General features: G+C 39.0%; 1 protein-coding gene across 13 annotated transcripts in view; it reads right to left on the bottom strand.

Annotated features, from left to right (window-relative positions):
* The window catches only part of LOC121314118 (abl interactor 1-like), a 44,157-nt gene that overhangs the window by 30,079 nt on the left and 208 nt on the right, over positions 1-13,870 (bottom strand). The gene's annotated exons all lie outside the window — the stretch shown is intronic.

Genomic DNA, 13,870 nt, shown 5'->3' with positions numbered 1-13,870 from the left:
TATGAATCTCGGTATGACAATATACTGCACAAATACTCACTCAATATAGGCACTCGATCAGAATTCTAGCAGGCATGCTTCGTTCTTCCTGCAACTGGAGACCAATTCTTGCAAATCCATTTCTAAAATAGCTCAAGGGAGACATGCTGCAACCACTTCTCCTGAAGAGCAGCACACATTGCGCCAAGGCCTGGACTCAAATGCTGAAGAACACGGTCATGAGAGAGAACATGGCGGCTATTTCTCTTAGGCACTGCAGACCTGTCATTACATCACCATTATTTGGCATCACAAGAGGTTCCAATTGGATACTGGAGCAATTTCTTCTTCTGCAAATATATCTACAGCTTATTTTATTAAAATCGTTCATGTTTCCAATACCTTTTGTTCTCCAATTCTCATATTTTAATATCATTGGGACCAAGACATGTTCTTACTTTGATCGCTACACAGTACCGCTGGGGATGTAAATAATTTCAATGCGATTGGCACATTGGCCTGTTTCTGCTGTCGAACATTCAGGCCTGATTTGGACCAGCCCTGCCCTATATAAATCTGACTAACTTTGGCCCTTACCATTAGAATGAAGTTGTCAGCACGCAGGTTATAGAAGCATATCGTGCCACGACCAAAAGATATTCCTGAAGACCGCCGGAAAAAAAAAGTTGTTGATGCCTATCAGTCTGGAAAGGGTTACAAAGCCATTTTTCTAAGGCTCTGGGGCTCCACCAAACCACAGTCAGAGCCATATTGACCAAGTTTTGGACAGTAGTGAATCTTCCCAGGAGTGGCCGACCTGCCAAAATCTCTCAAAGAGCAAGGCGGAAAATAGTCCAGGAAGTCACAAAGAACCCTAGAACATCCATGGATCTGCAGGCCTCTTCTCGTCTCGGCCAAGGTCAGTGTTCATGACTCCACCATCAGAAAGACACTGGGCAAAATGGGTTTCATGGCAGAGCAGCAAGGCGGAAACCACTAAACACTGAATAGAACACGAATGCTTGGCTCAAGTTTGCCAAAAACCTGGGTGATCCTCAAGAGTTCTGGAACAATGTTCTATGGACAGATGAGTCAAAAGTGGAACTTTTTGGCCAACATGGGCCCCAAGTTATGTCTGGTGAAAACCAAACACTGAATTCCACAGCAAGAACCTCATACCAACGGTCAAGCAAGGTGGTGGTAGTGTCATGATTTGGGTATGCTTTGCTGCATCAGGACCTGGATGGCTTGCCATCATTGAAGGAACCATGAATTCTGCTCTGTATCAGAGAATTCTACAGGAGAATGTCAGGCCACCCATCCGCGAGCTGAAGCTGAAGCGCATCTGGGTCATGCAGCAAGAGAATGATCCAAAACACACAAGCAAGTCTACATCTGAACGACTCAAGAATAATAAAAAAAATTTGGAATAGTTTAGTCAAAGTCCAGACCTAAACCCCATTGAGATGTTGTGGCAGGACCCGAAACGAACAGTTTTTGCTTGAAAACCCACAAATGTCATCGAGTTGAAGCAGTTCTGCATGAAGGCATGGGCCAAAATTCCTCCACGGCGCTGTGAGAGACTGATCAATAACTAGAGGAAGCGTTCGGTTGCAGTTATTGCTGCTAAAGGTGGCGTAACCAGTTATTGAGTCAAGGTGATTACTTTTTCACACGGGGGCATTGGGTGTTGCATAACTTTTTAAAATAAATTAAGTATCAAAATGTTGTGTTTGTTCTCAGGGTCCCTTGTATCTAATATTAGACTTTGTTTGAAGATCAGACAACATTCAGTGTCAAAAATATGCAAAAATGCAGAACATCAGACAGGGGGCCCAATACTTTTTCACGGTACTGTATTATCAACACGTACCTGCTGGAATCTTTCCCAATCCCATGGTTAAGCCCTGGGTAGGTACTTGCTGTACAAGTATTTCAGATAGTGTTTTAGGACGAACACATTAGTCTTTTCCAAGAATGATCATTAAAAAGGCACCTGTATTCACAACTGTACACACCAAGTTAAATCTCCCCATATGTTACTGTACTGCAAGACACAAGATATTTAAGTCGATTTTATGGCGAGTGAATGGAGCTGTCCATTATTTCAAATTAGCAGCTTCAAAATCAAATCAAAGTATGAGGCATCACACACATTATATCAAATTTATAGAGTTCAGTTATTTTTCCCCCCTGATTTTCTCCCTCATTATGTTCAATTCCACTCCCTCTCCCTCAGCGGGTGTCTGGCCAGTCCCTGACAAATTGTCAACTCTAAAGTACCAGAGCCAATGCAACACTCCATGTAGAAACCACGCTGTTACTGTAACTCAATCAGTCTGTTAATTATGAAGAAACCAGAAACTTACCCTTGTTTTTAGACAACAGTGGTCAAGCACTAGAATATCACTGCACTTTCAGAATTCCCTCAGATCTTAAATTATAGAAGGCATATGGGTTATATGGAAGAGATTACAAAACATGCAGTCCAAAAGCAGGCCCTTAAGAAACTACATTTTTACCCTGCCTACCCTGAAGTAATAATACTGTAAAGGCATATTCATACCGGGTGTTGGAAAACATGGATTGAGAATTGATTAGCAGTTTGCTACACATGTAGACTGGCAGAGCTATACTGGTGTTTTTTTCTGGAGACTAATATTGCAGATAGCAGACTGTTTGGTTCAAATTGCATGTACTGCTTACAATTGATAGAGACCTTGCGTCTACAAGCTTCTTGCCCAGAATTGACTGCAAGCTAAAAAGATAATGCTGTGGACCAGAAGGGGCCAGGCTGTAAGACTTTGGAATGCAAAGCATAAAGGGGCTAAAAGGCTCCCAGGGACTGGCAATGGACCCAGAGGTTCTCAGAGAGATCGAAAGAGATAATGCCACTGGGATCAAAGGGGCAGATTTATGGACCTTTTTTCTCCAGGAGTGTGAAGAATGCACTGTTCAGAGGTTGTCACACTAGACTACACACACACTAAATTAACAGAATAATGTGTTGTACCTTGACCATTGGTTAAGTGTCAGAGAAAAGGGAGGTGGACCATCTATACAGAAGGGTATTTAATGTCATGCAAACATTGTAATGATGAGTATTCTGTTTGTCCTGTACCTGGGACCAGACTCCCTGCATATTTCAATAAACCTAACAACTGATTGAAGAAAAGGACTCATTTTCTTGAATCTACTTAATCACCATCATTTTTTGTAAGTTACTTCACCGGCACGATGCAATTTGTCCTGCGATAAAATGATACTTGCTGTGACACTACCTTTCACGATAGGCATGCACGATGCGATAGGCAACTCTCCTAATCGGTCATTAGTCAGTTCCTCAGCTGCCGCGCGACAAATTGCAAAAAGACATCAATCTTATTTTTTTTTCACATTGCTCAGTGCCGCCCGTCACCTCGCAGGCAGCGTGAATGGTTCGTATCAAAGCTACAGGTTTTTTTTTTTTTTTGTCGCGGCGTAGTGTGTCGTACTACACATTTACTTGTTGCAGGACGTCTGCTGTGATTAGATCTGAACAACTTAGTACCATGAAGGAGCAGTAAACACAGCACATGAATACATATGATACAAAGCAAGGCTCCCACTTGTTTTTACTTTTACTAGAATTGTCTTTGTAATGACTTTAGGGCCCTTTATTTCGTGAGGGGGGACGTCGAGGAGTGCACAGAACACCTCACCCTTTTCTTTTGAAATGTCATTAAAATCTGTTAACGTTGAAACAGGTCATAGATATTTAGCTGCCTAATGCAATACATTCCAATCCGTTTTTGAACAGCTGAAACACAGCCCTCAGAGTGGCTGGGCGGTGATATTAAAACGGAAGCTGGATGTCAGTCATAACTACTGTACCACCCTCCTTGCCTGGCTTGGTAAGCCAACCAGAAAAGCATCTGGTAATATTGTCTTTTGCTGTTGAAGACTCCCCTAGGTCCTTACTGGAAAGTTGGGCTCAAAAGGCAGATTTTAGACAGGAAATAAAAAAGAAAACTATTTGTAATAGTTATTTTAGATTTTAAAATGACAGAATGTCTAATCTAATAATTACAATTTGGTACACTAGCTCAAAATATTTTTTAATTCAATTGCTTTCCTGTTGTACCAGTGCTCGGGTGCCTCAGTCTGGTAATCCCATTAACCCATTAAGTGCCATTGTCCTCATCTTTCAACTTTCTCTAACTATATTAGAATAACTTACTCTAATTCTGTTAGCTGCAAAAATTAATTCTAAATGTAATGTATCAGACTACATAAATGCAGTTTTTGTTCTAACTTTTTCAAAAAACATATTTGGTAAAATATAAAAAAAAAGTGGCAAATTGCTCAATAAACAAGTTTCAATGAACCCCAGTCTGCTTTTAAAAATAAAATAGTTAATCCAACAAAAAAAAAAAAAAAAAAAAAAAAAAATAGGAATTTCTTACAGTATTTTGTGCGTGCCTAAAAAATAAGCAGTGAATATAAAAAAGGGCCCAAGACATGAACAATAAGCTGTGAGAATATCTCAGTATTTCTTGTATATACACTGGATTCAATCCTTGAGGAACAGCTACACCTAATAATAACAAGCACTAGGAAGGAAGGCGTTAAACTGGAAAACTAAGAGAATCAAGCTGTTCGCTTGAAGGTCAGGCCACCATTCCCAGCCATGGAGATAACACTGGAGGAGTGAAAGAGTTCAAGCTGTCCAAGTTCTGAGTGTGTTTATAAATCAAGACTGAAGGGCATTTTAATAAACACGCCAGCAGAACAATTATCTACTGTGAGAGACGCTGCTTCTCTCCTGTTCTTTTTCAAGCACTTTATTGACCCGGAGACACACATACACACAGAGCACGGCTGCGCTATTTTTTAAAAAATTATTTTTAAACAAAATAAGCTGAAAACAAAACTTAACTCCATTCGGAGTAGTGACTAAACACTTTTTTTTTTCTTCTGACTAACCAACCAGGCAGCTACTCTGCCTACCGTTAATAAAAATAATGCATGTTACACAAAACAACAAGCACATTAAAAGGTTTTCCTTACTACGTTTCTCTCCTTTTCTGTCTGAACACCCTCACAACCAGGATTTGCACTCGGCAGCCCAGAATGTATAAACTGTCAGGTTTTTATACCCTACAAAAGCATGCAGTTGGCTGATTAGGCCAACTGTCAAAATAATTACACAAGTAATACAACTAACCAACAAATAACACAATTAAGGGTTTTCCGTCTGTGGCCTTCTGGGAAATGGAGTCCTGTGCTCCACAGGACTACGCTCTCTTTGCTCTGTCTCACACTGCATACAAAAATATATTGCATATCATAAATAGTGTGTAGAAACATGTTGGAGGTTTTCCAATGGCAAAGATAACAATGGAGTCTAAAAATGTAATAAATAAATGCCTTAAATAAGCACTAGGGGTTAGCCTTAGTGTATACAGTAGTGTACTGTGTAATGTACTTTTATGTTCCCAATCCCTGCATGCTGTCCCTATGTTGTCATATTGGTTTTCCAATATGTTAACATTTAAAAGCAGGTTTATTCTTAAAGTTTAATGTTTATTAAACTAAACACAACCCATATGAGTTAAAGAAAAAGTAGAAAATTATTGTACACTGGCTGTCCGGGTATTTAAGGGTACAGAAGTGCAGAGAACAAAACAGCACTGCATTGTTTAATTGTAACCTTGCAGTTTTATATTGCACCTCCCGTCAGTGCAGGCAGAGTTTACATCTTGTGTGCTGTTCTGAGGGCAGCAGGATGGAGAGCCCTGGATTTCCCCCCAGGGGGGTGAATTCCAGGGGTCAGAACAAACAGCACAGCCTCCTCCCTTCTGCTTTTCTAGAGGCCAGCAGGGAATGGCAAACAGCTTCCACAACCCTTCACAGTCATGTACTCTATCACTTTACACAGTCGGTCATGGACTCTACTTTACACTATGTAAAGTGGGATGCTTGTGCTTTTGGTCATGCAACAGCTGGAAAATTGTCAAACTGAACAAAAAAAATCTGTAGACTCATTTTAGATTCACACAACCATGCTTCATAAGATTCTTGGTTCAATTCCCAGTTCAGCCACAGAGGTCCATTACACACTGCATTTGGCTTTGTCAGATTTTAACAGATGAAATCAAAAACTGTATTTAACAAACATGTGCATTCCTATTGTAATTAGTAGATTAAATCCAAAATACCGTAACACGCAAGTAATGTCTTTGTTTTGGAATAAAAAATAAATCTCAATTATATCCACTTTTACGTGCTTTAAAAATGACAAATAACAGGATATTCACAGGAGACGCTTGACATTCAAGCAACTTGGCTGTGGAGCTATAATCCAAGACCCAACACACATTTGGAAAAACTCATATTGTCTGCAGCCGAACACAAAGTATATGAAAAATCAGACAAGAACTAAAAGAAACAACGGCAAGACACTGCTGTGGAGATAAAGAAATGACAAGACCTGCGAGGCACATATTGTTTATACATCTCACACACACACACACAACATTACAGGTAATAGATAATAAATGACGGATCACTGTTGGCATGCAACGGCCTTGACTCATACTTCAGTTAAGACATTTTCAAATACAACATGTTCCAACCAGAAACTACAGAAAGGTAAGCCTCACTCAGCAGCATGTCAATTGGCTGTCCTGTGAAAGCGCTAAAGCGCTAAAGCCCTAGAATGCACCTACAATTGCATTCCTAAAAAGGAGAGAATGAGGTATATTCAGGTTTGCCTGTCAATGCTTGCTAAACGGTAACTAAAATACCCAAGCTCTCAATAGATCCCCATCATCCACAACTGGTCATGAAATACAAGCGTCTTATTTAGAGATCTGGGGCTTCACTCTAAATTCTGGAATACAAAAATAATTCTGAGCATTCTCTCCACCCTCAAGACTTTTTTTTTTTTTTTTTTTTTTTTTTTTTAAAAAAGCACTCCTGATACTCCCTAAATATCTCCCTAAAAAGAAGTCTCTGTGGGTAAAGCAGTAGTTGCAGCAAGCTGCCTATTGACAAATTTTAATTAATGAACTCTCCTGAACAGCATTTCAAAGGATGGCAGAGATTTCCGAGAACTGCCCGAGGAAACAGACTCCAGATATGAAAACTCACCATTGCCATTAAGGTCTGGTTGCATTCTCGTTTCTATTGCAGTGCACATGCCCTCTGGTTTTGAATGTCCAAAGAAATATTGTACACTAGAAGGTGGTCCACCAAACCAGACGTCTGAGTCAACTTACTGCAGTGTGGTCCATTCCTGCCCCAAGACATTCAAACTGTATTCTAAAAGGAGAGCTTATAGCAAACCAAACTAACCTCATCACACTCTGTATTGAATCTTGATATTCTGTTCAGCCAATCAGTGGTTTGCATAGCATAGTGACAGCCAATCAGAATACTACAGGGTCATTCCGTGTCAAAATCCAGAAAAATCCCAGCCTCAAGATTCACAGAGGAGCATTTGAAGGACTATTGGTGAAATAATTTACTTGGCAAATCAGTCTCCTTCACAGTTTAATAATTCTCTGTCCAGGTAGGGTACCACTATATAAAGACTTTAAATCAGTTGACAGCAAGTCACAATCCATCACAAGACTCATTCAAAAACATGTCATAAAACTTCTGTTCTGCCCATATAATTAAGTCGGATTTCAAGAACACTGTGTCACACGCAGTTGTAACAGTAATTTAGATATCAAAAAATTGCATGAAATACCTTTCTGTACCACAGGAAAAGACAGATGGAGACTGATTACCAAGTCAATTATTTCACCACAAGTCCTTCAAACGCTCATCTATAACCCATGAATGCTTGTTTCAGAACTTTGCAAGAATCCATTTTTAAAGATGGCAACAAAAGAAATAAGAGGTCAACATTACCCCTGTAGCCCCATGACAAACCACTTGCATATAAAGATTACATATATGTGATGGATTTATTTATTTACACATTGTATGGTTTATCTTAATTTAAACTCAAACTATTTGCTAATATTGTACAATATAACCAAAAACAAACAAATGCATCTTCATGTTTGTACATTTATTAAACTGTTAAGGAGACAGATTACCAAGTCAATTATTTTTAATTAAAATAGAAGCTAAAAGAAAATCTTAAGGTGGGAAGCTCTGGTTGAGTTGACAAGGAATAACTGTATACATTTGAAATAGTATTAATTAGACCTACAGTACACCCAGTCATAGCAGTGACACATGTGACAAGGTATTCTCAATGAAGTCAATGGCAAAACTGAAAAATGTCTATCTACCTTTGATTTACAGTATAGATCCTGCACTGAGGGTATTCAAACTAAAACAGGATGAATGTACCAGCAGTTGGAACGACTACAATACTGCATTAAAGCAGTGGCTTTAATTTCTGGACACTGCCAGAGAACACTTTAGAGCCTCAACGCTACCCATTACACTGCTTAATTGTTTAATACAGGCAACCTAAAAACAAATGGCTCTATAACAATGTTCGGGCCAATCAATGTAACGTATCACATATAAAACGCAATGCAATTTTCCTATTAAGACTACAAATGTACTGTAATTGGTATCCCTTCCTTTAAAATTAGATTATGTTTGCCTGGCTTTACCGGAAAAGGCACTTGCAGAACCTACAGTACCTGCTTTCTTATTTATAGAGGTCACAACAAAATCAGCTCCATGCAGCGTCAAAATGTCTCCTGTGGAGCAAGATTGAGCATCCCCGCCAGTCTGAGAAACAAGGTTTGTTTCCTGCTGTATGGTACAGACTGCACTGGAGTGCATCGGTATATGTTACAGTACAACTGAGCTAGCTTATCAGACAGGGCAAACAGTAATTTGTAACTGGTGCACAGGGATAGTCCAGACACACCCTAGAGCACTAGGCTTCAATTCTGAGTCACTGCTGTAATCTACGGCTGAAGAAAACCATTCAAACCAACCAGAATGTTGCTCAAAACGCAACTACTGTACAGAAGTCACACTATGAATTACTACTGCAGCTGATACAGTATTTAACAGGTGGGGGTAATGCTGTGGCATTTGCAGTGCAGAACTACAATGAGGCAAGGTTGTTATTCTGTGAACAAATCAGAGCCATTTTACCATATACAGATCGCTGATGCACTTTGTTTTAATAGGTTAGTTTTGTTATACTATTTAAGTAGACTCACATATTTTCTCTTCTGATGCATTTTTTAATTTAATAAATTAACAGAACAGCAAATGTACTATATAGCACCAGGAACAAAGAGGAAACGGTAAAGGAAACCCAGGGGTGTGGAGAGAGAGACTCAAGATTTCTGATCTTCATATAAAGCAAATCTATAACAATAAAATAAAAAAGTCAAGTTTGGATTGCCTACTTTAGCCCAGGGTAGTTCAGGACACACCGACTAGATGATTTACAGTTTGATCCAAAAACACACATATTAAAAAATGACTGACTCATCAGCATTCAGAACAGGACAGACTTTGACAAACTGCTGTCTGCCACACCTTAAGAGGATGTAAAAAAACAACACATTTATCAAAAGAAATTTAACAAATGTTATTGTTGAACCATGTATCTATTTTCTATTGCATGCTGAAGCAAAAAGCTGAATGATTTCCAGATTTCTGTTTTTTTTTTTTTATTTTATTCATGCAACATATAAAGTACAGAACAGAATTGCATTAAGGTTTCCTATAAAACATATCTTTAATTCACAAAGCAGGCTGGCAATTACTAATTTCAGACAGACTTGACAGCTTTACTGTTCATTTCAAACTTTACCAGAAGTGTGTGCTTGCACAGCTCCCATCTTATAACACTCAAGCAGTGGGAGGTGATGGAGTTGGGATCTCATGGCTCCACAGTTCCACCTTTCTAGTGCAGGATTATCCCTGAAGGGTGATGCTGTACAGTGGAGGCAGGTGTCCATACATGCTGTATGTGTGTCACACCAGAGTTCTACATACTGTAGTACTGTTTGTCCTGATGAAGCATGCTAAGGACCCAGTCTGGTGGTACAGCACTGTATATAGAGGACGTCTGTGTGTCACACTTACATCCTACAGGAAAGGACGAATACTGACATGAAACAAAGATGAAGCAATGTACACACAATTAACTATTGCAATTGCCGTCCTCATCTTAATGCCTGCTTGGACTCACTCCCACCATCTGTTGCTACATGTCTTGTTCTGGCATTGCAGAAGGACCTCTTGTCTAAAGCGCCACAAAAAAAAAAAAAAAAAAAAGGTTCAGCCCAAGATGACACACACGCTAGCAGAAACACGTCAGTACATGCCCCGGTGAGAGAGAGAGAGAGAGAGAGAGAGAGAGAGAGAGAGAGAGAGAGAGAGAGAGAGAGAGAGAGAGATGAAGCCAGCCCTCAAACAAACACACACAAGAAACGAACTCTGGGGAGGGCCAATCAGCACTGTTCTGATTCTTAACCATTCCAAGCACTGCATACAGATACAGTGCAGGAGGACAAGGGGGCGCTCTTCCAAAACATTATGAGACTGTGCTCTTTGGACTGCTGACACTATTCCCTTTACAACTGCCTAGTTTTAGTAAGGTACTATAATGATGTGGCTAGCAGTCGAACTGGAAAAGGCAGGACGTGGCGATTTTGCTTTTAGAAATTACAGCGAGGTACTTAAGGGCTGAAATCTTATCAGTTGAGATAGATGTTTTACTTCCTTGTTTCTTTTACTTCAACAGTGTACTGTATTCTACTGAAGAACAAATACCATCCCATCCTCTTTGTGGCACTCAGTTGAGTACAAGGTCCTTAAAATACAAGCCTCCCACAGTTCTGAATTACCTACAGCTCGCTGTGCTGTCAGAAGAACTCCTATGCTGCTTCAGGGTACAAGGAAATGCTCTGAATCAGAGTGTCTTCTTCCTCTCACTCTCTGTTTCTCACACAAGAAGTGTTTGTTTCATTCTAACCCTTTGCTGCCCAGTGTCTAGTATATTTGACAATGAGAAAATAGGCATTAAATAGGTATGGGAACATACCATGGGCAATACAGGGTTAATTTACATTGTTCAAACTTTACACATTGCTTTATTGTGTGTGTGCGCGCACACGTAAAAAACGTAACACGCATTACTGCATGCGTACAGCATTGAATATGTAAAACACTGAAATATTGATGAGTAAATAAACTGGCTTACACTGTACATTTACAAAGTCTAAACATTTAACCGTTGGCTAATATTTAAACTCCAACCCCCCCTTCCTCAATGGAGACCTGTGTGCAAGAGCAGCTACAGCTCTAACTCCAAGATCAGCCTCACAAGCTCAGACTCTGTTAGAGGGGTTCATCTAATCAGTCTCTCAACTACAATAAACCAAAGACACAGAACATGCTGGCCAGTTGCTATATTAAACAGGTGGCAGGCCCAATATAGTGAGTGATTACAATATGCACTGCGATTTTGCCAACTGTATTGAAATTAATTAAGCAGATCAATTTAATATAAAGAAGCAAAGCATATTCAAAACCGCTCATGAACTCGTAAATCATATCTATACCCATAACTCCGTACCCTATAGAAATACTGTCGCCTCCTGGACTGTATAGTCCCATTCCTGTCACACTGGCCATGTCCATCAACATTATAGGGTTTTTTGTTTTTTTTTAGTTATTTATTTTTGCTGCATTAAATATTGATATTTTTAGTACTGCTATTTGGACTACAGGATCACGTTTATTATGGTGTACTGGTTGTAGAATGAGACTGGTGTCCTCCTTAGGCTTTGGTTAACACCACAACTGCAGCAACCAAGTCAGTGCAAAACGTACCACAAAGAGCTACACACTGCAGGCCTGTAGAATGAAAGAGAAGCACACTGTGCAACTCCGAGTCATCAGAATACATGCATTCAATGTAGCACAATTAGCAGACAGGGATCTCTAACTAAACTTCCAGTACAATGGCCTTTCTGATGAAGTCAGCTGGAAGGACTGAAAGGCAAAAATGAGAAGTTTCCTGAGAACATCAACTTCTTTTCACAGATGACAGACTGTGTACAATTCAGCAAAACAGCACTTCAGACAATGGGGGGGGGGGGGGTGGGGGGTGTATGGGTTTCTCAGTCCAAACAAAACTGTTCCGTTTTTGGTCTGTTAGATGCACAAAGTGCAATCGAGACAGAGTAGCCTACTCCCTTTGGGTAGAGCTTAATTAAACACTCTCTAAATTCACTTCCACAATCAGAGTAAGAAAGCCATCTGCATTGTGGAGACTGAAGCCTTTTTTTTTTTTTCTAATATTCCTAAGTGAACTTCAACACTAATACGGCTGTAGGTATGCAATACCCCTTCTGCTGTGAGTTAATCCTGATCAGCACATCCTGTGCAGTAATACTTCCACATTGAATGAAATCAGTCATTATTTCCAATTCCAGTTGTGCTACTGGAAAGCAGGCTTCACTTGCATTACAAATTTCCTTCAGCGCATTTTGTTTGCATTTCTCTTTATAGTTTTGTACAGTATCTAGGTGTGTTTTCTTACGTTTGCACAAAAGCAGAACAATATTTTTTTTGGTTTGTTTTTTAGCCCGATCATTAAAATATAGTAATTTTCAATGTCATTATTTATTTTCATGTAACAGGGTACAGGCTGTAAATGGGACAGTTAAACAATGCCCCACTTCCTTGAATCTTACTTATATAAATGACGATAGCAAGTTTTTTACGACTGCTTCACAACCTAAAACATTAAAGAAAGCTTCAAGTAAACAATATGGTGAGCCGGTAGTGAATTATTTAAAAGAATCCCCACCCCCCCACCCCCGTTTTCACCCTTGAATATTACATATACATACATACATACATATTACATACATACATACATACATAATACATATTCTGTCACACTGTACCCCACTGTCATTACACTTTGATACATTACTGACAAATAAAACAAACACTTAACATCTCAAAACAGACAAACATATGGCTTACTAACATTAAGAGAGTAAACCACAAGATTCAGGGTGTAGCTATGATTGGGCAAGTGTAGAAGCAAACACCAACTATTATAATATGTATCCTGGTACCAGTTAAACAATATGACACGTAACTTTATGCCACAAATACCAATAGCTGCATAAAACCAGTAGCCATTAAAAATATGTAGCATTTTAAATCTATCGGATGTGCCAAATGAAAAGCAAAAAGTGTTTTGCTCCCCCCCTCCTCAAACACACACACACACACATATATATATATATATATATATATATATATATATATATATATATATATATATATATATATATATACACACACACACACACACACACACACACAATATGTTATAGATCTATTATATATTCTGTAAGCACAAATTTAGAATGGATTATAAAAAGACAAAATCCTAAATTAAAATAAGGATACCAAATTACATACAAATTATAATTCGTTACTGAGCGTTTGCTTTCTGTCAAAAAAAAAAAAATCCTTTCTTTTTAAATAGGGTTAATGAGACGCAATTTTACTATTACAATCGACGAATAGGGGATAAGACTGTATTAAATCGAAAACATTATTGTTAACTGTGGCATGACTCGATAATAAAAGACACACCCTCCAAACTGAACTCAACTGATCACGGAACGATTTCAATGAATGAAATCAGAACACATTCCACAAGCTGAATTACTACAAATAATAATCACAGTATAAAAACGGGGTGCTCATGTGGAGGTACCCGCCTCCATCGCTGACTAGAAGCATTATCGTTTTTAATCCCTTTGAGTTTCCTAATATTACTGCAACACCACATTTCCTGTCTCAGTTGCCCACACATATCCACCAATAATTCCCGTGTAACCAGTCAAGTATTTCACTATATATTTTTTTTTTTCCTTCC

The sequence above is a fragment of the Polyodon spathula genome, chromosome 4 (genome assembly GCF_017654505.1).
Source record: "Polyodon spathula isolate WHYD16114869_AA chromosome 4, ASM1765450v1, whole genome shotgun sequence".
In the NCBI taxonomy this organism is placed as follows: domain Eukaryota; kingdom Metazoa; phylum Chordata; class Actinopteri; order Acipenseriformes; family Polyodontidae; genus Polyodon; species Polyodon spathula.
The sequence above is the reverse complement of the archived record's forward strand: the minus strand, read 5'-3'. Positions and strand labels throughout refer to the sequence as shown.